At 36.5% G+C, this 25,990-nt stretch overlaps 1 protein-coding gene across 1 annotated transcript in view; it reads right to left on the bottom strand.

Moving 5' to 3' along the window:
* The window catches only part of exd (PBX homeobox extradenticle), a 68,385-nt gene extending 44,387 nt beyond the window's left edge, over positions 1–23,998 (bottom strand). The window contains exon 1 of the mRNA XM_089104680.1: positions 23,948–23,998. The gene's annotated coding sequence lies outside the window, so the exon portion shown is untranslated. The remainder of the gene's footprint in view (positions 1–23,947) is intronic.
* Positions 23,999–25,990: the final 1,992 nt, after the last annotated feature.

Here is a 25,990-nt window from a genome sequence, read left to right as displayed (position 1 = left end):
TGATCATCAAAATGTTGAAAATGAATTATTGGACGGTCAGTTAGCATAATGATTTTAGTTTGTAAACATAATGACAAACTAGCGGACACTCCACAGGAGTTGGGCCAATCGTAAAATAGCTCCCATGGCACAAAATCAGGACTTACGATATATAGTGATGAAAAGTGTTTTTCGCGTCATTATTATTATTATTATTGTCCTTATTATGATTATCCTTATTATGATTTCTTTGCCTCTATTGTCATCAATTGAAGTGAAGCCTTGTTCATATATATACATTGTTGCATATATGAAACGTAAGTTTCAATAAATCCATTACTTTTCAATTTGTTTTTGTTCTTATTATATGCCTGTATCTCACCGCATAGTAGATAACTAGTTCAATCGTCTCCATCGGAAACGTTCCCAGGGAATCTGATAACCCTACGAAGAATGATTACGCTAAAGGATTGACGACCCCCCAGCCTAGTTAATCACCTCACAAGGAAAGTCAAATTTATTATTTAATCTATTTTATTTTCTCCCATAGGGAGTGGCACGGTCATTTTTCTACCCCTTCATAATACTCATTCCTTTCCCCCTATTACGAGTGGCGCAATCTTTAGCGGAACAAGTTTATATCAACTCAGCAGTTCAAGGCAAAACCTAAGCGGCACAAGTAGAGCAATTCTATAACGGCGCAGTTGGCGCAATCTTTAATAATACAGTTTAAATCCTTAATGGTACAAATGACGCCGTCACAAGTGGTACAGGGCCGACAACTATTGAAATTCACGAACCAAAACAATTCCCTCAGCAGAACTGGCACAGTCGGTAGGTACCACACAAAATAAGCGGTACAAGTGGCGGTACATGAATCTAATTAAGCAAAATTCCCCCGGCAGAACTGGCGCGGTCGGTAGGATTGAATGTTCATAAAACGTTATCAGTCCGATGTCATCTTCGGATGCGGAAAACACATCTTTAAAATTACATAATAATTCGCATAATTTTTTTGAGTTCCAAGTCCGTAATATTATCAATATTAAATTTGTTTGAGAATTGGGATTTAGTTAGAGGATATTTGTTAATTGAGGTTTTAATGCCGTTAACTAGGTTTCTTCTGGAATTTTCCCACGTATCTAAATCATTCTCCGAGATAACTTGGATCTGAACTAGACATGTTCCCTTTTTTATTGTAATTGTATCATTTTCGTGGTTATTAATTACCCAAATAAAACCTTCTCGTTTGTCGTAAGATATAATCTGTTCCTTGCATAACACACTTTCAGGAATTTCATTCGAAGAGTTTGCGAACCATATTTCGGATTTGCTATCTACTTGTTCGATCATCTGTAATATTTGAATTATTTGCATTGTTTTGGGAGGGACTTTTGTTTTCCGTATTGCGAATCCATAATATTTTTCTTTATTTTCATCGTCTATTAAATTTAGACTGGCGCTATCCGCCAATAACATTGGCTGCGCCTGAACCGCATTGGGGTTCCCTACTTTTTTCCATAATTCCACTATTTCCTTGATTTCATTCGACCTATATCGTCGCATATCTCCAATTTTTATTTTTGCAGATTCAACCTAGTCTTCATTTGAATTTACTTCAGTTCTGCAATGTCTCTCAGAATAATAAAAAAAATTTTTGATTATTCCACATCCTCTTTGAACCTAGATAAGTGGTTCAAGAGATTGTGACACCATACTGCCATAAAGTTTATTTACTGTTATATTCTCTTCGTAACTTCTGTTACAATTTCTTAAGGTAGGGGAAGGGGTATTTGCCGGGTACACAAACCTTTCGTTCGCTACGTCTAATAATACTCTATTAGACCTTAAAAAATTACGCCGATGATGGCTTCATACGGAAAATTTTCGCTTATTATAAAGTTTGTCAGAAAATTATATTATCCCTTTTTACGTCTAGGCTAATTGAACCTTTTGTATCCAATTTATACCCTGTTCCACTAGTTAAATTGGGATTATTAAAATTCCTCTGTCGCCTAATATGCGGAGGTAATATTAAATACGCATGAGTTTATGATATTAACCGTGGCACCAGAGTCAATTACGTCCTTAAAGTAAGCATTCGCCATAGTAAAATCATTGAATATAGATATTTTATTATTAATATTACTAAAAGATGGTAATACCATTAGGTTAAATTCTTAAAATTTTATGTGCACCCTCTGGTTCCGGTTTATTCTTTTGAAGGGCCTGAAACATTTCCTTGGGGATTTATTTCATACGTCGGTGTCTGCAATAGAGATTCAGATATGTCCATGAAATCTCTAGCTAATTGATTTACATTTGTTAGCTGATTTTGCCATGTATTATTATGGTAGTTTGGATTTCTTGCGACATTGCCGGTTGCTGGTGTCGACTGTAAATGCCGTTGGCTTAAAAAATTTGCATTTCTCGTCGGCAACTTTTTGGGATTTCTATATACCATCCTTGCACCTTATTGGCTTTGACGAGAACTTGGATTTTCGAGTCGATAATTATTCTATGTATTTGGTGGAGGATTAGACAAATTCTGTTGTTACGTATTGTGAGGTACAGGTGTTTGCAATCTTCCCTGCCTATAACCTTGGGCACCACTGGCGCTAAAATTTGTTCTCCCGAACAAATGGCTGACATAATTTTGCGTATTACCGACGGCGTTCCTTGGTGCCGTTATGTCTCTAATCCTAAAGCGGCACTCTCTCGCGATATGCCCAGGTCGATTACACTTATAACATCTTACAATTGTGGAACTGTTTCCATAATTGATTTGTTTAATCGGCTGAAAACATGCTGTTTTTTGCTTAGTTGGTTCTTTCGGTTCTATTTCTTTGTGGCACTGGGGAATTATCCATTGAAAAGGAATTTGGAGAGGCCTAACCTTCAAGGGAGGCTAGTCTTTATGTCGATTCACCTAGATTGTTTAATTTTGTTTTTCTGTGGTTTGCTACAATCGTGTCAATTTCAATCATTCGTCTCACGTTCGGAACTGCAAGATCCAATGTCTTAATATTTTTGGATATTACTATTCTTTATAATTTTCGGGGTAGCCCTTGCAAAAAGGCTTGTAGTATGATTTTTTCATACAATGCTCCTGAACCTTTTCCGAATTTTGCTTTTATTGAAATCCGTATATTGTGAAGATATTCTCTTAAACTCTGTGTATGGTCTAAGCATACCGTTCCATGTTTTAATTTATTTGTTGAAGTAGTTTTGATAAATCTATCCTTAAATGCCATTAAAAATTTTTCTACCGTATTTATTGGCAAATTGACATCATCTTCTAGAGTATTTTCAATTAGCTTTAGGAAGGTTAAAGCTTGCCCTCTTAATCTTAGGAGGAGCATACCGACTAACGTTTTTAGCTCTGTTTTTGTTAATTCTACAAATTGGGCCAATTGGATATTTAATTCGTCGATATCTGTTTGTCCATCATATTGCGGAATAGATTTTGTTATTTCTACATTTTTCGTGACCAACTTTTGCGCAATTAATAGTTCGCTTAATTCTTCTGACATTTTTGCGTTTGAATAACTCAAAATAATTTTTTTGCACTTAACCTTTTTGGGGGAGACTGCTATCTCTTATGATATATTCTAAAAAGGTTTCCTATAATAGCTTAGCGGTTATAGGCCTATACACTTTTTCTTATCAGTCTGTATTCAATGATTTAAATTTAAATTAAGAAGTTTGTAGCATAACTAGTTCGCATGTTTTCCTCCAAGTTTTCCGACAGTTCTGCCGGGGGAATTTTTATCTCGCCCCTGAATCTGAGGAATACAAATCCCTGGGTAGTAAATTATTTCTAAAACGAATGAAAACACACCAAAGCAAGAGACGCCTATAGAAACAATAGCAAGAAAATTAAAAGAAGATTCTAAACTCTAAACCTAAAAAAAAAACATTCAATTCTAACAACCGGAAATCCTGTCACGAAAAAGCCATATAGTTTACCGTATGAGCACAAAGGGTGTTTGAAAAATAAAGTTCATGAACTAGAAAAAATGAGAGTATACGCCCCTGCATTAGTCCGTGTTAAGCGCGAATGAGCTTGCTCCCAAAAAAGAATAGTGACCTGAGACTTGCAGTAGATTATAGAGCCCTTAACAAACAAGTATTTAGTGATAAATTTCCCAGACCAAGAATAGATGAAATCCTTGACTCTATCTCAAGCAAAAACAAAATTTTTACTTCTTTGGATCTTACCCAAGGCTACCACCAAGTGAAAATAGCCAAAAAAGATGTCCATAAAACTGCATTTTCTACAACTGAATGCGGTTTCTATGAATACTTAAGAGTACCTTTTGGACTTAAGACAAGTTCCAGCGCGCTATGTAGACCCTTATTGCATCTATTAGGAGGATTAAAGAATATCATCATTTTGTTGACGAAGCACTATGTGTAGGAGCAAATTCTGAACAGCACTTAGAAACAATTGCTAGAGTGTTCGGGAAATTCAGAGAGGGAAAATTAAAATGCAGATCTAAAAAAATAATTGTATTCCGACCTAAAATTAAATTTTAGGAGTAGTGGTGACGCAAGGAGAGATATCTCCAGACAAAGACAAAATAAAATGTGTTGAAAACCTCAAACCCCCTCAAACTATGAAAGAATTAAGAGGAATTCTAGGTCTTACTGCTTACTTTAGAAAATTCGTTTGCAATTACGCCCAAATTGCGAAACCCCTCAAGGAGTTAACTAAAGGGAACTACCAAAATGTTACCTGGTTCCAAGAAGCTCAAACGTCCCTAAACCGTCTCAAAAAGGCACTCACTTCGGAACCAATATTATCGTTGCCTGATTTCAAGAATGGACAATTCGTAGTTACAACTGATGCAAGTTCGAAGGGCATTGGCGCTATTCTTTCGCAAATAATCCCGGTAGGAAACCCTGATCCTTTACAAGGACCTTCTAATAAAAAAAAATAGAAAAAGGTATATTCTATTCGACTAGAACTTTATCAAAAGGCGAAAGTACCTATTCCGCCACAAACCTAGAATTATTATCTATAATCCTCCACTTGAAAAAATTTAAACACTCTTAAATCTGTAGAAAATTTATGCTACGATCAGACCATAAAAGCTTGCAGTACTTGCGCACATTTAAAAACCCCAGGGGAATTCTAGCTAAATGGATTATGAAAAATCCAAGATCTAGATTATGAATTTGAATATTTAAAAGGCAAACAAAATGCAGCTTGTGACTTTTTGAGTAGATTCCCAGAAAATACTCCGTCAGAGATGAAAAGCAATGTTTATTTTCTGAAACCGAGAAACCGAGGACGCCGTCGGAAACCAAGGAGAATGAAATCAACTCTACGAATACTTAGCGTAAAGATGATTGCAAAAAACAAAGTTAAAGACACAGTAAAAGAAAATAAGAATAGTTATTGTCCCTTGTCTTCAGAGAATATGAAAATAAATCAAGAAAAGGACAAAATGTGTTTAGCAGTTATTAATTGTTTGGTAAATGATGATGCGTTACCAGATAAATTCAAAACTCTTAGAAAAGAAATAGAAAATTTTTACTATGATCTTGATGAAGAAATATTATGTGGAATTGTGAATGCTGAAGCAAATAGAAACCAAACTTCAATAATACCTGTATTACCCCAAAACTTAATAATACCCGCCATTAAATATTTTCATTCAGATATAGGTGGACATTTACGAATAACGAAAACTTTCCATAAATTAAAAAAATATTTTTATGCGCCGTCGGCATAAACAAAACTTAAAGAATTTGTAAGTACATGCGAAGCGTGTAACTTATGAAAAAAAACCCAAGCCTATCCTAACCCCCCCCCCCATGGGAAGAGTCCCAGTATCGAGGTCTCCCTTTGATATTGTCTCATTTGATTTATATGGAACCAGTGGAGGCTTACCTGTTTCCAACAGGGGCCATACTTGTATTTTTTCTGTTATAGATCACATTTTCGGATATACTTTTGCAAAAACATTAAAGAATTAAGGCACGTACGCCACGAGTAAGGCGTTAGCGAAATTATTTTTAAAGTTTGGCATTCTAAACAAGGTTATAAGCGATAACGGAAGTAATTTTGTTTCTAAGGTAACAAAAGACTTAATGAGTTTTCTTAACATAGAGAAATTGGTGACGTCCCCTTACTATCTACAAGCTATTGGTAAAATAAAAAAAAGGACTAAAATATTTTCTAATTTATTAAGCATTTACAAAAAAGACAACAGGAACGACTGGGATCAATTCTTACCTTATTTAACTAACATAATCAATACTGCTTATTCAGAAACAACCAAAGAAAATCCTTTTTATTTGTTATTTGGTCGCGACTTCAGAATACCGTATCATGACATTGTTGAGTCCCGACAATATTATAATGACACGGAGGATTACAAACAAGAGTTCATAAATAGGATGAGAAAAACTTATAGGCAAGAGTTGTAAAAATTTAAATAAGCCAAGAGATAAGAAATTAACCGAAAGTTAAAGAAAACATAGATTTTAAAATGGGAGTTTACGTTGGACTAAGAATTGAGGCAAAGGTGGAGGGCCAGAAATTATCCAGAATATATTCTGGACCTTGTAAAGTAATAAATATGTACAATCACAATTATACTTCTAAAATACAGAACCCCTACAATGAAAGAACTTACATAGCACATGTTAGCCGAAAAAAAGGAGCAAAATTTTCGAAAAGATGGGTATCGCGTCCCTCGTCTACCGATTCGTCAGACGCGGAAGACGAGCCCCCAAAATCAAGATTGGCACAACTAAAACCCTTTAATTTCAAGCAAGACTATTTCGAGAATGATAGGGATGAGGAAAACTTTGAAGAATTTTTAGCTATGAAAAATCTAGTTATTCCCGAAAGAAAATCCAAAGTACAAGCGAGAGTAAAACCGCCAAAAAGTCCAGAAAGCTCATCATCAGAGAGAGCAGGAGAATTAGATTATATGATATCTCCGAAAAACCAATTTTTTCCCGATAGAATTTTGACCCTTTGTCCCCCCAAAAGATTTCCAAAGGAATCGGTTTCCCCTCGAACACCATTAGATAAATACTTGTCACTGCGGAGGGACTTGAACAGAGTTGTTGAAATTCCGGGTACTATCGTGAAGAAAACTCCTCCCAAACACTCAATTAAAACAAATATGCGAGAAGCTATGGATTTAATAAATTTCCCCATAAAAACGAGGCAAATTACGTTGCCTTGGAATCGAACTCCCAAGGATGACCAGCAAGGACAATATCATGATATAACTCTGTACAAGGTCAAACCTAAACAATGGACTTCATGGAGGGAAACACTAGTGCAAAAATACCCCATCCCCCTGAAAACATGGCATTTAAACAATGGCGGAACCCCGCAAAAACTTTTGATTCCTCTCAGAGTTGTCAAGAGTCTTTCAAGTCTCCCGAATTAAAAACTCAAAGCGAGGACGTAGAAAATAAACCCTCTACTTCCAGAGGAGTAGAAATTTACGAAGGAAGGGCAGGTGATACCTCAAAAACGAAAATTACCAGTACAAAACGTCTAAGTATGAACTGATCATTTTCAGATCATGGCAACAGAATCAAAGCCTATCCGTAAGGCAATAATCGATACTGAATTTATCACAATAACGAATGCGAAGGAAAACATTATATATTCGGCAGCTATGTTGGTGGTTGAAGAAAAAGGAAATCAGATACATGCGAAAGAATGGGATTTAACCTATAATCTTAAAGGGTATGCACCCCACACTTATAAGTATGGATTAGCACTCGCGAATACCCCTAAATATCGTCTGGATAAAGGGGAATTCAAAAGAAAACATAGGAAGAGAAGCGTGAAGCAACTTGGTCGTTTACATCTATTAATGAAATACCTATAAAGGAACCTCAATATCACATTCTTCTACTCTGAGGAACCCACGCATACGGATCTTCTACTCCTTGATAAATGCAGGGCCCCCAAAATATGCTATAATCTAGAAAAAAATCCACAAGGTGCAAAATATAAAGGCATACATCGCCCTTTATCAGAAATTCAAAGTTATAAAAATATTGTATTTAATGCCGAATCCGAGAACTGTAAATTCCTGGGTAGTATGTTATTTCTAAAACGAATTAAAACACACCAAACAAAAAGAGACGCCAATAAAAATAATAGCAAGAAAATTAAAAGAAGATTCTAAACTCTAAACCCAACAAAAAAAAACACAAAGAATGTTTTGTACAGCCTAGCTACTACAAAATAACAGCGTAGGCTGTAACCATAGATAATCTTAGTCCGGTGGAAGAACATTAAAAAAGGATACATATTAAAATAAGAAAAGTAATAGAGAAAATTTTTAAGCACTGCTGATTAAGCTTAAATAAAAGTATTAAATAATACAATGTCAATTAAAATTATGTAGGACAAATAGTAAATAAATCGCGAATATTTCAAAAACCAAAGGGCAAGCAACTTCTAATAACGGGTCTTCATTAAATAATGAGAAGGGTAATATTTACCGTGAGTAATATATGATATATTTAAAATACAAAAAAAATAAAATTCTTTCCTTATAAGGATACTTCCAAAATAAATGCTTCGCAGAATTTCAGACGTGTTATTTTACAGATATAAAGTGTTGAAAAGCTACCGGTCGAATTACAGCACTAATCAAGGAAGACGGTTTTGAATTTCGTAAAAATACTTGGTAATAAAAAATCATGAGATTCAAAGTTTCACAGGAAGTTTCAAGTATTCGTAGGAATATGAATGCTTGATCATCAAAATATTGAGAACAAATTATTGGACAGGCAGTGTCTACGACGATTTGACTTTTTAAGCATGATGACAAAGTAGCGGGCCCTCCACAGGAGTTGGGCCAATCATGAAATAGCTCTCACGGTACAGAATCAGGACTTACGATATATAGTGATGAAAAGTGTTTTTCACGTCATTATTATTATTATTGTCATTATTATGATTATTATTATTATGATTACTTTGCCTCTATTGTCATCAATTGAAGTGAAGTCCTGCTCATATACATACATTGTTGCATACCTGAAACGTAAGTTTCAATAAATCCATTACTTTTCTATTTGTATTTGTTCTTATTATATGCCTGTATCTCACCGCATAGTAGATAACTAGTTCAATTGTCTCCATCGGAAACGTTCCCAGGGAATCTGATAACCCTACGAAGAATGGTTACGCTCATTTATTGATGGCCCCTCCAGCCTAATTAATCACCTCACAAGGAAAGTCAAATTTATTATTCAATCTATTTTATTTTCTCCCATAGGGAGTGGCGCGGTCATTTTTCCACCCCTTTATCATACTCATTCCTTTCCCCCTATTACGAGTGGCGCAATCTTTAGCGGCACAAGTTTATATCAACTCAGCGGCTCAAGGCAAAACCTAAGCGGCACAAGTGGAGCAATTCTATAACGGCGCAGTTGGCACGATCCTTAATAATACAGCTTAAATCCTTGATGGCACAAGTGACACGGTCACAAGTGGTACAGGGCCGACAACCATGAAATTCACGAACCAATAAAATTCCCCCGGCATAACTGGCGCAGTCGTTAGGTACCACACAAAATAAGTTGTACAAGTGGCAGTACATGAATCTAATTAAGCAAAATTCCCCCAGCAGATTTGGTTTGGGATTTGTGACACATATTGTGTTTTGCTTTTCAAAGTGAGAACAGCTATATGATCTGTTTGTAGTTTAGAGACCTTTGTAATATGTATCTTTGCATAAGGACTTGTGAGACCAATCTAGAGATCAATAGTGGAGCAATTATTACTACAAATGTCAAATTGGGTCTTTAAATCAAATGGTGTAAAAAGAACTTGTATCATTTACCAGAAGCTGCTCTACACTTTTCCAGCTTTATTTCCATAAGTTGTTACTTCCCATAATGTGCTGTAAGCATTAAAATCACCTATACTAAGGGTATTGCCTCAAATTGTTTCTTTCTCAACAATATTAAGGATATCTGTTTCACCTTGTGGGCTATAAAAGGATTCAATGTTGATATGTTTTCCAGAACTTAACTTGACAGATGCTCCAATCACATCCATTTCAAAGTCATAGCAAATTGAAGGCAAAGAGAAATGAGTAATAATATCATCTACAAAAATTGCTACACCACCACTCTTTCTATTTGAATCCGTCTTTACGAAAGCACTTAAATATCCAGGTAGGATAATCTTTTTTAGTCTATTTAAATTTGTTCCTTGGAGACACACTATATTAACATTAGTTAATATAGTGTGTCTTACCACAGTTCCACTGAAGTATCTTAAAAGGGACAGACATATCACTAGTCATTCTTTTCTGTGAGATAATGGAGAGCCTCAAATTGGTTGAGGATACTAATAATATCACACTCTGTTTCTTCAACAAATGATTTGAGAAATAAGGTACAGCTATTTCTCCCAGAATGGTGGCCTTAAGATGCTGAGAAATGCCTGTTTGGGAAATAAAGGTGACTGAGATCAAGTACTGGATCAGCTTAGATAATGAAATATGAGCATGTGCAGATGTTGCAGAAGTGGGCATTACATATGGTAAAGAAACAAAGTTCATTTCTTGAGCCTTAAATTTAGATTTACTAGCTTTGTAGCTTACTCCTGAAGGGGTGAAATTTAAATCAGCCAGAAGTGATTTAGAGCTAGTCAATGAAGATGCCATACTACTTGTAGAGGATCTTTGTTGTGGTGTGCTAATGCAGGGGAGACCGGGGCATTGTGGACACTTTTTCACAGGATTGCAAATAACTTTTCAGTAAGACTCTATTTTGCACATCTGATTCTACCAACATTAACTTCAGTATACTAGCTTTATTTGACCTATTCATAACAAACTTGTACCTCTTACCAGATTGTCATGGGAAGTGATCAAACGAAAAGTGACAAAAGTGTCCATGTACCTGGAATACCAAGGTATAATGGACACTTGGTATGGGTAATTTGGACACTGATGTCCATTATACCCTGGGTTGTTAAAATCAGAAATAGAAGAGTAGATAACTGAATATTTCTTTCATGTACATTAAAAATGTTTTGAATACATATAAAAACTACATATAAAAATCATAACTACTTGATGTCAAATTGGGACAAGTTCACTCGAAGGACAAGCTGTTCTGCTTGTCGCATAGTGCTGCCAGTAAAGGATGGAGGCCCTATGATCATTTTTATGCTGGCTCTATCGAATGTAAAAACCTGATCCGTCCACTTGAACTTCATGAATGGCAAATGTCTCTTCAAATAGAGTATCTCATACTCGTCTTCCTCCTGAGAAACGATCTCGCCGATTGAGTAGATGGGAATTTCCCCTATTTTTCCCCCAAAGACAAGGACGTAGTCGCCATTTTTCACATCTTCATAGTCGACGTCTTCCACAATCTCTGCATGCATGCTTTCATCATCAGAGCCACTTAGGTGGAATTCTTCTTCCATTTCATCCTGACTACTATTTATGTTGTCAAAACTCAAGGCTTTTTTCCCCTTTTTCTTGGTAACTTTTGCCTTGTTACTTCTCACTTTTTTATTTTCTTTGGCCTTTTCTGATCATTCAGCAAAGTCTTTCATCAGTTGGTTTTTTACAGGTGTATTGGTGGCTACAATGCTTTAGATCCTTTTGCGGTTGGTAGTATTTTTTCTGGCACTGGATTTAGGGTGAGGGGAAATCTGTTCCAGAGAGACATTTAGGGGTACAGGTGCTTCTTCTGGTACTTCAAAACATGCATTAGAAGATGTGCTTGGTTGAGACAGATAATTGTCTTCAGGAATATTAAAACTCGGAGAAGCTGGTTCTGCACAATCAGAGACATAGGAGCTCAAGAATTCGGAATTGGTAAAAATGTAACGGTTGAAGGGATAAAATCCAGAAACTCTAAAGCCAGAGTGAATATTCTGTGGCGTGAAAGCCTGTGGAAAAGCACTGCCAAGCAGTTCTGCAATATTATCAATCTTGATAAGCTGACCAGGGTGGTTAAGCATCCATGCATCAGCAGCTCCATTGTAGTGAGCTTTCAGTGGTCCAAAAACAGATCTATCAAGGGGCTGAAGCTTGTGACTTGTATTGGGTGGGAACGTAAGAATTACAATTCCGTTCGATTTAGCATATTCCAGTGATTCTGGACTAATGTGGCTCAAATAGTTGTCTATGATCAATAGGACCTTTGAAACAAGACTGCATCGTGTGTGCTTTTGAAAGTGTTTTAGAAATTCAACAAAGTTTTCAATGGTCATCCACCCGCTTACATAAGCAGCACCTTTTGTGCCAGTAGGGGCACCAGAGACCATGCGTTCTTTGAAGTGAACATGGGAAGAGAACATAAAGGGGGGAATTGCAAGACCTGTAGTGCTAACAGCACAATATACTGTTACAAGTTCACCCCTCTTGGCTGATGTAAGTTGACCAGATTGCTTAACACCTTTTGGAGCCAACACTTTCTTAGGTTTCTGCACAGTCGTAAGGCCAGTTTCATCAACATTCCATATAGCATGGGCTTCAAATTTCTCTTTCTCTAACACAGCTGAGTAGTTGTCAAAAAACTCATTGACTGTTGCTTGATTGAACACTGTTGCCCAAGCAAAGCTTGTAGCCTGAGGAGCACGGATAGACACACCTGGTTTCTCTTCAGGAATGAAGTAAACCAATCTGCACCTGCAATTTTTTTATTTTCCCAGCTGTCCGGAATCTTTTTCTTGTTCTGTTTTGCAAACTGATAGGCCAGAGTACGACATTGTTTGGGGCTGAGTCCGTAGTGCAGCTTGCTAGCTTTTGTAAGATAATCAGTTAGATTCTTTTCTTTGATTGCACTTAATATTTTTTTAGTGCCTCTATCAGCTTGAAATGCCTCTGGTTCCTTACTCTCAAGTTCATTTAACAGCACTTCCTTCCACAGTTCTACCCATCTTATCAGGCTTGCTCTAGGAATGTTGAGTTGCATTGACGTTTTCTTTTTGGAAACACCATTTCGAATCATTATCAAAGCTTCTTTAATTGTCTGCCCATCTGTTAAACCCCTGGTTGACTTTCTTAGATAAGTTCTTGCCATCTGAAACGGAACAAGCTATTATAATCTGGGTGTGGAGCAGAATTTCCAGCAAGTGGGGCATCATGGACACCCTTGTCCATATTACCCTGGTCATTGGTGTCCATATTCCCCCTAAATCAGTTACAATAAAAAACTTAAAACATGTTCACTCCATGAAGTGCCATTTCAAATTGTAGTTATCCAATTCGTAGCTTGAGTAGCACTCTCTTAAACTTAGCTGAAACACTATCTGTAACTAAATACTACTTGCTGACAATCTTAATACAGTAAAAACCAAGAAATTTACTTTGCCTTTGAAAATTGCAAATTTATAATCTCAGGAATGAATGTGTAATTCAAGCAACAGAAGCCATTAACTACGTGTTTCTACCACTAATGCCACCTATTTTTGGCTATAATGCATTTTAATCAAGTCACCAGGAGTGCATATGAATGGGGTGTCCATATTACCCAAGTGTCCATAATGCCCTGGTCTCCCCTACTAGAGGCCCAATTCCTTGGTGTAGTCTTAGTGCTATTCCTTAAAGTGGGAATGTTTTCCTTGAGAATAGTGCTGTATGATTTTGCAACTATTCCAACAGATAGGTTTTCTTTCCAGGCAATTTTCATGTTTTATAGGTTTTCTTTCCAGGCAAGCTTTTTTGTTGAATGAATTATTGTTTCCTTTGCAATTGGCACATTTGGGCTCAGAGCTGCAGGATGGGTGTGAGTGCTCTTCAAGACAGAAAGTACACAGGGCTTTTGGGGACTTGCAGTTTTTGGAGACATGACCTAGCTTCATGCATTTAGTGCACTGCATTGGCTTTTCTTGGCAAAATCTAAAAGGTTTTGGTTGGCCAAATAGGAATATTTTTTCCACCAATGTTGAGATAGGCAAAATAAACAGGACACATTTACTCAGAAGAAGTCCAGTTTCAAATGGTTTACCAAGTTGGTGGGCCTCTAACACTGGCATTCATTACTTCACCTTTAGCATTCATTAGGCCTTCTTTAAGGTCTGCTATTGGTATTTCAGAGGGGACATTATATATCACAATTTTTTGTTGTTTATCTGTTGTTAGTGATGATTTTAGACTAGCTGCAACACATATGTTATTGATGCAGATGATTTCTAGGGCTTTTTTGATATCTTTAGTGTCCAGTAACGAAACATCTAGGACTCTGTCCCTTTTGATGTTTGCAACAAAATTGCATTTTAATAATTTGTAAAGATGCATCCTTATCTTCAGAATTTCTTTAGTTGTGAATTGTTAATAGGAGTGAAATGTACAAGGGGTTTCAGAAGGGGGGATTTTGTGGCTGGTTTTAAGGTTTAATCTCAGCCCTTCTGGCTTGTAGAGTTTCTGCTTTCAACTAGCTGGAAACCATCATTGGGATCAGATTGCCTACTCTTACCAGGAGAGATGACATCAACAGCATCATTGCAACTGTGCTATCATCATGGCTAGCTTCTTCATCATTGGAGGGATGTGCTACATCCCCCAGGATTGACCCCCTTTCAGAAGGGGGCCAGGTGCATCTAATTTTGACATCCAGTCAAGGAAAAAAAATAGGCCAAAAAATATAAGCCGAAAATATATATATTGGCATTACTTCTGTAGTAGGATTGAGCTGATTTACGAGTTTTTTATTAGTATGTTTCTTAGTTTATTAGCTTTGCCCAGTTTATATTTACGTTTTGATTTCTTCCTAATTAGCGTTTTATGGGTTGATAAATGCAGGGTTTATCACTAGAAGACTCTTTAAGTCTTTTTTGTGAAAAAATTAAAAATTTATCATTTAGCTTTTTTGTGGAGATACAATTTTTTCATCAAGACTTCATACATTGTAAATATTGGACCAATCTTTGGTATTCATCCATGTACAGAAGAAAGAGGACCAAAATTGTGAAGTGGGGGGGGTGTAGGGTAAGAGCCATTGATGATTAATAAAAAATGCTTGAAATTTGAAGAGGGAGACAAAATGAAGGAAAGATGATGACTCCCACCCAAATGGAACAGAACCAAGGGGGGGGGGGACAAAAAACTATTCATATTAGTTAGAATAATATAAAGGCGTTTCATCAGGAGTTAGTATTTTGACTGTATGCTGAACATTAAGAGAAAAGCAAATGGAATCCATCTTAAGATTGATGACATCAATAGCTAAAAAAAATCCAACATTTGGATGCTCAGAAAAAACAAAATCACCACTGGTCAACAACAGCTGGATAATTGCTCTTCATCAACAATCTTAAGGAACAGGGGAGTACTTCTGGCCTGATGCTTACCCAAAGGATTTCATCCTACTCAAATAAACCATGGACTAAAATAAATTTTGGCAAATATTACTGTTAGTAAAAAACCAGGATCCAACCACCTTTTTTCCTAGGGTTAAAAAAAATGGTTGGACACAAAATCTGGAGGACACAGCTTAAAAAACTGAATAATTTGACAGAAGGAGGAACTCCAGGTCATGGGACTGTACTTCTGTAACATCTATTTAGCTTAATTCTAATAATTCTTATTTTGCATCAGAGGAAAAAACTTGCACTCTAGTGTAAAGAGCAGGGGTTAAACATAACACAAATCACCATTAAAAGCCAAAAGCGTTTGTGGTTGGAAATGAGGTTACTAGCCGATATTGTATTGATTAAGGATTTAGGCAGGGTTGTGTGGTGACATAGCACAACAAGAACAATAATGAAGTAAATAGATTAGATCAATAAATTGATTGCAATAAGCAGTGGTGATGTTGCTTTAATTATATGAACAATAAAATAAAACGAATCTATTCTATTTGAATGCAAACTTAGTGTTTGGTGTCTACAACTGAGGCTGAACAGTGCCAAAGTCAGCCATTTTTCTACCAAGAAATTTGAAAGTTCAAGTCCTTTCAGGAGAAGAAAATGCAACTTAGACTGTCTCTGACTGAACTGAGCACCTGGGAACTGGATGAGGCCAAAATAAACAACTTGTATGACTTTGCAAAAAGCAGGGGCTAGATCTGAACAACCAGACAGAAACAAATCATGTGTGACTATAAGCAGGTTTTTACACGTGAGTTGCTACCAGTCCAGTCCCTTTAAACCTGGTTTAGGTTAAACAACTCTATTGAAAAACGAAATTATTATAAATGAAATTAATGATGAAACAAAATGACTATTGTATTTATGCATGAATTAGGTGTTTGGCATCTGCAAATGAAGCTGAGCAGCAACAAAATCAGCCATTTCTCTACCACAAAGTTTAAAAATGCAAAAAGTCTTTCCAGGAGAAGAAAAAGACAACGTAGACTGTCTCTGAATTGAGCATCTGGGACCTTGACCAGGCTAAAATAAATGACATACAACCACACAAAAAGCAGGGGGAGGGTGAATCACCCCCCCCCTTCCTCAAGCCTCCCCAGCTAAATATAAAACTAATGGATGATCCTTTAATGCATTAACAGGAAGGAGGAATTGAATTTATTATAGAATTTCTTAATTCAATTGAAATTGCTGATTTGATGCATCACAACTTGAAACTAAAGAATAACATGATGGTTATGCTAATATATGATTATATAATCAAATATGTATGTCCTATCTCTCTAAACAAGCAATAATTGTATATTTATTCATGTATGTATGTGTATGCATGATTTTTTTTCTCAAGAATGGCTCCATTTTTTTTTTAATTGGCATCCTGGGATTTTCTGGCCTGAAAAAATGGTCTAGATATGTCACGAGTTTGACAATATCCATCAAGAACCTTTTGGAAAAAAAAAATAGATACAAGTGATGTAATATTTATGAGCACATTTCAAGAGCATAAATACATCATTTCTTCCCCCAGAGTGGTTTTATTTTCCTTAGCATCTGTGAAACATGCAAAATCACACAAGAAACACAGGTAAGTATAAAATACCAGGTGTAACAAATCTATTTACAAAAGGTGTTTTCAGCAGTTTTATAATATCTAGAAGACAAAAATGTAAAATAAACAATAACTCAAAATGAACAAACTGGACCCTCAAATGAGACAAGATCAAGAGGATGAACTGCAAAATGTAAATTCACAATGGGTGAAAATGAACAACCTAGACCATCAAATGTGACAAGACAAACCTGAGCAGCTAAGGCAAAGGGCAATGAAAAAATGTCTGAAGTAATGATAAATGAAAATAAAGAACAAAGAAATATGGGGATAGAATACTTGCAAAAATGATAATTAAAACAAGTCAAAAACAAAAGTAAAGACCAAAGAAATGTGCAGTTAAAAGATAAGTGGTAGCAAAAATTACAGTCAGAAATGAAAGTGAAGAACAAAGAAAATGTATGGCAAGAATATATGCAACAAGGAGAACAAAGAAATATGGGGTTAGAAGATGAGCAGCAGCAAGAACTAGAAGCAACAGTAGTTTCCTCTTATTAGTGTCTTCAGTAAATTCCTTTGAAAGCCCTTGTATGTCCTGTTTAACAAGATTACTGAGTCTGGGTGAATTACAACAATTTGGAAACAGGGTTTTGTAACCACTTTGAAAAAGAAAAATGGAAAACCTGATTTTTAAGGCATTTGTCCTGTTACTCTTACTCCTATTTTCTCAAAACTTTATGAAGGATTCCTTGCAGACAGGAGCACCAAGCCTCCTCCTGGCTGAATGATGTTTGCTTATTTTTGTTTTGAAATTTCTAAAATATAGCATTAAAAGTGTCAATTAGACCAGGTAAGCCCCCTCCTTGGAATTCAGCCTATGGGTGCTCATGCTTCCAGATTGGTTAAAGGAAAAACTTCTACTGCTTACTGACCTGAGGCAATTCAGGAACCTAAAATCCATTTCTACTTCCCACTATCTTGTTTCTCTTATCAACCACATTTAGAAAATCCTTGAAAAGCCTAATTCCTGGCTAAATTTAATTTCCATTGACCTTTAGAAAGCAAATGACCTTTTAACCACAATATTTTAGTTGAGAAACTTGTCAGCAATTTCAATATTGATTCCTTACTGGTGAAATTGGTTGCCTCCTTTTTAACCAATACATCACAGGTTGTCAAATACCAGAATCATTCTTCAAATCATCTCCCTTTCTGCAATGGCATACCCCAAGGTACTCTCCTAGGTCCCCTCCTTTCACAAAGGAATTTCCTGACAAATGGAAATTTGTTGATGACCTAGTGGTTGTTGAAACTTGCTTCAGAAATTTAATAAGCATCCCTATGAGTATCCTTTAGAAATTGGAGATGACACCTTGGACTTAGACATGACAGGCCCTTATATGTCCATGATAATGGTGATTTTTTTTTTCCTCAAATCCTTGCCTTGTTTTCTTAATCCTATCCCTCCTGAAATTTCTATGTCCTCATTTAAATAACTTGGCATCACAATTTCTTCAAATTTAAAGTGAGGTATCCATGTTCTTGATTGAGAGTTCAGAGGAGACACTTCTCCTGTGATTCATGTAATTTTGCAACCGAACCTGTGAACAAAAATGTAATTAATTCAAGTTTTTGATAAGACTTCTCTTGTGAATTATTTATAATCTGGATACCTGCAATTTTGCAACCTAACCTGTGAATAAACCGTGAATAATTCCTGTCTTGGATAAGACTTGTGGATTCTTTGACTTAAGGTGACCCATTAATCTATTTAACTTTGTTAAAATAGTGAATATTTAATTTTTTGGCAACTGAATAGTAGACATTAAACCAGATTACTGGTACTTTTCTTCGTTATTGTTGATTATTTTGAACTTATTGTGAAACAATTTCTAATTAGTGTTTGAATTCGTGAGTTTGAATAGCTCAAATGTTTGGAAAAAAGGAGCCTCCAAAACAACCTCCTGATAGGGATATGAGTAAGTCACCATTTCAACCATCTTCAAAAGCCCTTGCTAGAACCCCCTAAAGCTGCGAATGTACCAGCGACCTCTCTGAAGAGTATTCATACCCTAAACATGGATACCACCCAATGTCCATCCCCCTCAACAACTGATACTGAAAAAGATGAAGAAAGCTTTAAGATAGTAAACTCGGCTAAGCGTAGAAGACAGAGAACAAAAAGTCCACCAGATTGAGCAATAATACATCTAACCGATACCACGAACAACTCTTCAAGAGATCCAGCCGATTTCCCGGTAATTATTCAACTAGTTCCCCAATCTGATAATTGCTTGTTTAACAACCGTGATCTACCTAAGTTGTGAATTTTCCTCTTCAAGACCATTTGTTGCAACTTTAGTATGAATATAAACAAATCAGGATCCCTAGATATCCTTTTGAACGATCCCACATCAGTGAAAAAGGTAATGGAGCTAAAAAGCGTTGAAAATGTTGTTGTCACAGCCCACCTGTGGTCCCCAAGCCCAATAAAAACAAAGATAGTGCTCTACAATATCCCTATATCATTTCTAAACTCGGACCTGATGGAAGCATTGATGAATGAAAAAGGTGAATGCAGTCCGGTCTCTAGTTTCCATACCTTTGGTCGCGAAACCACTGAAACCATAAACTTTAAAACTGTGTTGTTTGAGCTTCAAGGTCAATTTAATATTGACAGAATGTTCCTCTTTGCTCAAAAAAAATCATTCAAGGCTTACAAAGAAAAGCCATTACAGTGTATTAAATGTCTAAAGTTTGGTCACTCAGATAAATACTGTAGAGAGGATTCCAACATTTGTAAGATTTGCCTTGGCAAGGACCATAATGAGTCAAACTGTCAATTTGACCCAATATGTACTAATTGTAAGGGCAAACACCAGTCCCTAGATAAAGGAAGCTGTCCCAAATATAAACAAAGGGCAGGGATACTAAGAATAGCAAAAGAGCAACAACTTCCAATCCCTTTTGTAGCAATGCAAGTCCCAAGGACACCAAGAGTCCCCTGTCCCCCAACAGGCCTCAGGCAACCAACAGCCCCTGAACCACCAACAGGCCCCAGGCAACCAGCAGCCCCCAGGACACCAAGAGTTCCCAATGCTTCCCCTAGTGTTGAAAGTTTTCAGAATAATCTCATCCAAGACAAAACTAATGCATGGTTCCCCTTGATAGCAAGTGCCCCCCAAAAAAACCTGAAGAACCCCCTTTCGGAAAATCCTACGCAAGGAAAGACATCAAAACCGACAAAGCTACCTGGAATTACTCCCCACAGATTTCACACAGTTTCTCCAAATGCTTTGGAAGATGAATCAAACGTGTACTTTAAATTAGCCAGCTTTACAGTTACCTCTATGCTCATCTCCCAATTAGAGTTACCCAATCAGTTGAAATGCATTATTCTGAAGAATTTGGCAAAAACTCACTTTGGTGAGACCATAGTTTCCGAAGCAGAAATTCAAATTGAGAGTGTTTTAAGCCAACATAGGCTGATTGAGTCACAATCAGAACTCCTGACGACTATTTAATGTGTGACTTTTCGTTTTTAACTAATTTATCCCTTTCCAATAACATTGTTTTTAATTATCCCGATATAGATGATAATCAGCATGCCAACCCTATAAGCAGCCCCCCTGGTACCTTAACAAATGCTAGTTGTAAATACCTTGATATTTTCGATTACTCTCCTTATTTTATAAACCTCCTCCATTTCCGACCTCATGTTTTTGTAATCTGTTTGATGATTTTTCTAATTTTATTAACCTACCCCATAAAAAGGCAATAGTTCTTGGGGACTTTAATTGCAACCTACTCATTGTTGGTAAAAATATTGAATCTGACACTTTTTTTGGATCGGTAACCGCGAGTGGTCTTCTACCTACAATTTTTTTCCAGTAGAGTCAATCCTGTGAGATCAACTTCAACATTAATTGACAACATTTTTGTATCCACTTCCCTGGGAAATGACCTGTCCTCAAATATAATATTTTCGGATCTGTTAGACCATTTTCCTATTTACTTGTCTCTACCTTCGCAACCACTACCTCTACGGTCTAGAATTAATATCCCAACACCTACTCGAAACTACAGTTCTGCAAATATAAACCATTTCATCGATTGCCTAAGAACCACTGACTGGTCCGATGTCTTAAATTGTCACGAGGTAAATTCTGCCACAAATGGTTTTGCGCAAAGGCTAAGTGAGATTATCCATTCAACTTTTCCTATTCGTAAACCTAACCGGAAAAATATCCCTATTTGCCCCTGGATGTCACATAGCCTCATTGTCTCCTCATATCGTAAAAACAAATTATATAAGTTAGCCTGTAAGACCCGTAGTGATATTGACCTATCTAATTATAAACATTATAAAAACTTATACACTAAACTCATCCGTGAAGCGACGAAAAATTATTATTATACAAAAATTCTCAATTGCAAAGGAAATCTGAAAAAGATATGGTCCACCATTAATGATATACTTTCAAAAAATAGAAAATCAAAGTCTATACCTATTCGCCTTAAAGACACAAATGGTAGATTAATTGACCCTTTACATGCACCTGATGCATTTAATAATTATTTTTTGAATGTTCCTCATACTGACTCCCGCTCCTCCTCACAGGCTGTATTCCCTTGCTTCAATTTTAGATCCATGTTTTTCTACCCAACTGATAGCAATGAGGTACTTCAAATCATCGGTTCTCTCCCTAATAGTTTTACTCCTGACTGTCTTGGATTAAGTAATAAGCTCCTGAAGACCATATCTCCTTTTGTCTACGAGCCCATCAAGCATATTGCCAACCTATCTTTAACCCACGGAGTTTTCCCTGATTTACTTAAGTCAGCCATTGTTATTCCAGTTCTTAAAAAGGGCGAGCCAACTGAGATAAGTAATTATCGTCCAATCTCAATTCTTCCTGTTATATCCAAAGTGCTCGAGAGAATCATCTTCAGACGTCTGTCTCCCTTTCTGTTTGACAGTCAGCATTCCGTTTCCTTGATTTCTCCTCACCAATATGGCTTTAGGCCAAAATTTTCAACTTCTCATGCTCTAATTGACACCACGCAGTTCATACGCTCACAACTTGACCTTAAAAAAAAAAATGTATTGGGCTTATTTTTAGATTTTTCTAAGGCCTTTGACATGGTCGATCATAGTATTTTAATAAGTAAATTAAATAGTTACGGTATTCGTGGTGTTCCCCTCTCTTGGTTTGATTCTTATCTATCTGGAAGGGTACAGAGTGTGAGCCTGGGTGGAGTATCCTCTCAGCCCTTACCTGTTCGGAGGGGTGTCCCGCAAGGCTCCGTTCTGGGCCCTATTTTATTTCTCCTGTATATCAATGATCTTGTTATAGACCTGGGCCCTTCAGTGTATCCTGTATTATTTGCTGATGACAGCAACTTCTTCATCACTGGCACCAATCTACCATTGGCAGTAACCTCTGCCCAAGTCCTTCTGAACAGAGTCCAGGCGTGGTGCCTTACGAATAACATGACCATTAATAGCAAAAAAAGTCAAATAGTGTTATTCAGAACCCCCTACAACAAAGACATTATTCAACCTGCTCTTGGTCTCAGGTACTCCTCCGACATCATCCCACAAGTGGAGGTTGCCAAGTTTCTTGGTGTATTTATTGACTCATGCTTGTCATTCTCTAATCATATTTCTTACATAACAGCAATAATTTTGAGACAAGTAGCTATGATTAACCGTGTGAATTATTTTCTTCCTCCTGACATCCTAGTTACCCTCTATTATTCCTTTATTTTTCCTTACCTTTCTTATTGCGGATCAGTTTGGGGAAATACAAAACGGTCCTTCATTAAAAAACTCAAATTTGCCCAAAACCGCGTCATTAAAGCAGTTTTTCGGCTTCCCCGTCTATATCCAACTCGTGATTTGTATTCAGATTTTGGCATAGCTCCACTTGATCAAATCATACAAAAACTAAATTTATCGCTTGCTTACTCTGCTTTCCACAATAATCTTCCACCTCAACTCCTAACCTATTATAATATTAATAATTCGGAAGCCCATTGTCTCCGTTCATCCAATAGAGCCTTTAAAATTCTTAAATGCGTTTCTAGTGCTGCCCAGCAATCTCCCATTTACAAATCTATTATTCAATGGAACAAAATTCCCTCCAGTGTTGAACTAGCCACAAGTTTCTGCAAGTTGTATAAAAATGTAACAAAACTTGATGGTATAATTTAATATTTCCATTTTTAACAAATTTGCTCTACTTAGCTATGTTTTATTCTTCTATTTTTTTTTTCTTTTTCAGTGTTACTTTAATTTTTTTTTTCTCTTGGTCCTTAACAAGTTATCTTCTAGGATCTTTATTGTTATTAATGTTTGTGTTATGTTTTTATTTGAATAAATTGAATTGAATTGATGTTAAAGATATCATCCATAGAACTAATGTAGCCTATCTATTGCCTTCCTTAAGCTCCTAAATAAATTTAGGGTCCCCTTTCCTAATCCTTAAGGATTTACACATCTTTTGTTCATTGACATCTTGAATATACTTGTCCAGTTTGGCACCCTGGTATCTCTTGCAAAGAATCAGAAAAAACTGAAGGAGGGAGAAGGAGTGGAGGTTGATACTTCAAAATACCTTCCCAGGACTGTTGATTTTGAATTGAAAGTGAAATATTTTGCAGTAGGTATCAAGACATAGATAATTGTAGAAGACAGATATTCCAGGTAATTGAGAGGCAAAAATATTTAAATGGCACAGGTAAATGGTGAGACTAAGTATGACTCTCTTATTGAACAAGCACTTGTGTGTTAGTTTTTGGAAAGGCATGCCTGCCTAGAGTCTCATGCAGGTTGACCAAGAAATTAAAATCAAATATTTACCCATCAATGCAGTCACAATAATTTCAAACTGAACAGAGCTTGATTTCTTTTCTAAGCAGTTAGATAGGCCTAGAAAAGCAGAATTAAAGAGAAGTTTGCCTAAATTGTTGAGTTTTGAAACAAATGAGGTTGTTCGTACAAGGTAAGAATCTCGTATATATATATAAAAAATACTGAACTATCAATAGCCTAAATAAGAATCAAATTTATAATAGCCTACAAAAAAATGTTACTAGAATTTCATGAATTTTTATTGTGATTCAGATTCAAGCTGTTGTTCAGTAAAATAAATTTTATTGTACGATGCCATCTATTTAAAATGAAACGAAATCTACAAAACATTTCAAAGAACTGGTAATGAAAAATAAGTAAGGAAAACTACTACTACTACTACTAACAACTCACCGCAGCGCCCAGGCGCTTGAGGCCAACACAGCTACGCACGCTCCTTCTCCATCCCAATCTATTTAAAGCTTCCCTTTTTACACCCGCCCACGAAGTTCCCATCTCCTTTAAATCCTTCTTTATGACGTCCTCCCACCCCAGACGAGGACGACCTGCTTTCCGCCTAGCCCCAGACGGTTGGCCGAAAAGATCAATCTTCGTCAATCTGTCATCCGCACAACGTGCCCCAGCCACCTCAATCTTTCTTTCATTATAGCCCCAGAGAGCGGTATTCAACCACATTTTTCGTATAGCCTATTATTTGAAATACGGTTAGTCAGCCGGGTACCCAGAAAAATCCTTAAGCAATTTCTCTGGTAAACATCTAGCAAATCTTCATCCGCTTTTCTGGGCGCCCATACTTCAATACCATATTTGACCACTGTCATCACTGTAGCTTCTAATATTCTAGTCTTGGTTTGCATACTTATCTTCCAATTCTTCCAAACTTTTTTTAACTTTGAAAAAAGACCCTGAGCCTTGGCTATTTTACTTTTAACATCTTCACTGCTCCCACCATCTTTACTAATAATACTACCAAGAATCAATCTTTTCATTATCCAACGTCACCTTTTCATCTTCACTTATTCCTAGCCTTAGTGACTTAGTCTTTTTAGCATTAATGTTCAAACCTATTTTTGCTCTCTGAACACTCAAAGTTTCCGACACTTCACTCGTTTTTGTCATACTTTCCTCTAGGATCCATCAGTCATCAGCACGATAAAAGACTAGGAGACTTCTTCCTCCCCATTTGATTCCTTGGTAACCCATTGCCTTTCCTGTGCTCCTTAAGACAAAGTCCATCAAAATAATCCATATAAAGGGGGATAGAACATAACCCTGCTTAACTCCTGATTTAGTACAAACCCAGCTGCTAACATTATTTGCTACCTTAACCGCAGCAGTGTTATTCTCGTACATAGAAATAATCACTTTAATGTATTTGTCTGGTATACCATGCAGGGGTAAAACCTTTACTAAAGCTGCTCTTCTATCGACAGAATCGAACGCATGCTCATAATCTATAAAACTGAGGACCAAAGGTGTTTGACAACTCAGGCACTCAATTATTAGCCAAAGGGTGAAAATTTGGTCGGCACATCCTCTACCTTTTCTAAAACTGCACTGTTCTTCTCTTAAAACTTTGTCTACGGCTTCTCTCAGTCTAAAAAGTATCATATTGCTAAGTAATTTACTACCTACAGAGACCAGACTAATGCCTCGATAATTACCACACTCACTTTTATCACCTTTCTTATAAAGTGGCTTAATTAAGGTTTTCCTAAAATCGTTAGACACTTCCCCTTTTTCAAAAATCATATTCATAATCTTCAGTAACTTATTTCTTACCTCAGAGCCACCGTATTTAACAAAACTTATTTACCACACTATCAGCAATTAGACCCTTGTTATTTTTTAATCCTTTCAGTACTGTCGCTAATTTTTCATCACAAATTAAAAATTCCTTCACATACAAGGTATCATAAACGGCTTCATTGTCCTCAATGACTTTCCCTGAAACTCTCTCAGTTTGGCAAACTATCAAAATATTCGGCCCATTTCTCTTTAGGTCTTTCCTTTTCGCTATTTGTGGCCCTATTCCTGTTTCAACTGGCCCAAGTCCGGATTGGCTACTCCCTCTCCATTTATTGATATGCCAGTACAATATTTTACTATTATGCTGTCTAGCTCCATCTTCCAGAACCTCAGCAATTTTATCCATGGCCTCCCCTTCACACCTCCTTAGCTCATATTTTAGTGCTTTCTTCTCTTTCCTTACATTCCTTTTGTTTTCTTATTATCTATCACTCAAATAATT

The sequence above is a fragment of the Artemia sp. Qi Xiang Cuo genome, chromosome 18, assembly GCF_049724085.1.
Source record: "Artemia sp. Qi Xiang Cuo chromosome 18, ASM4972408v1, whole genome shotgun sequence".
NCBI classification, from domain to species: Eukaryota; Metazoa; Arthropoda; class Branchiopoda; order Anostraca; family Artemiidae; genus Artemia; species Artemia sp. Qi Xiang Cuo.
Note: the sequence above shows the minus strand (reverse complement) of the source record. Positions and strands in the feature narration are given on the sequence as shown.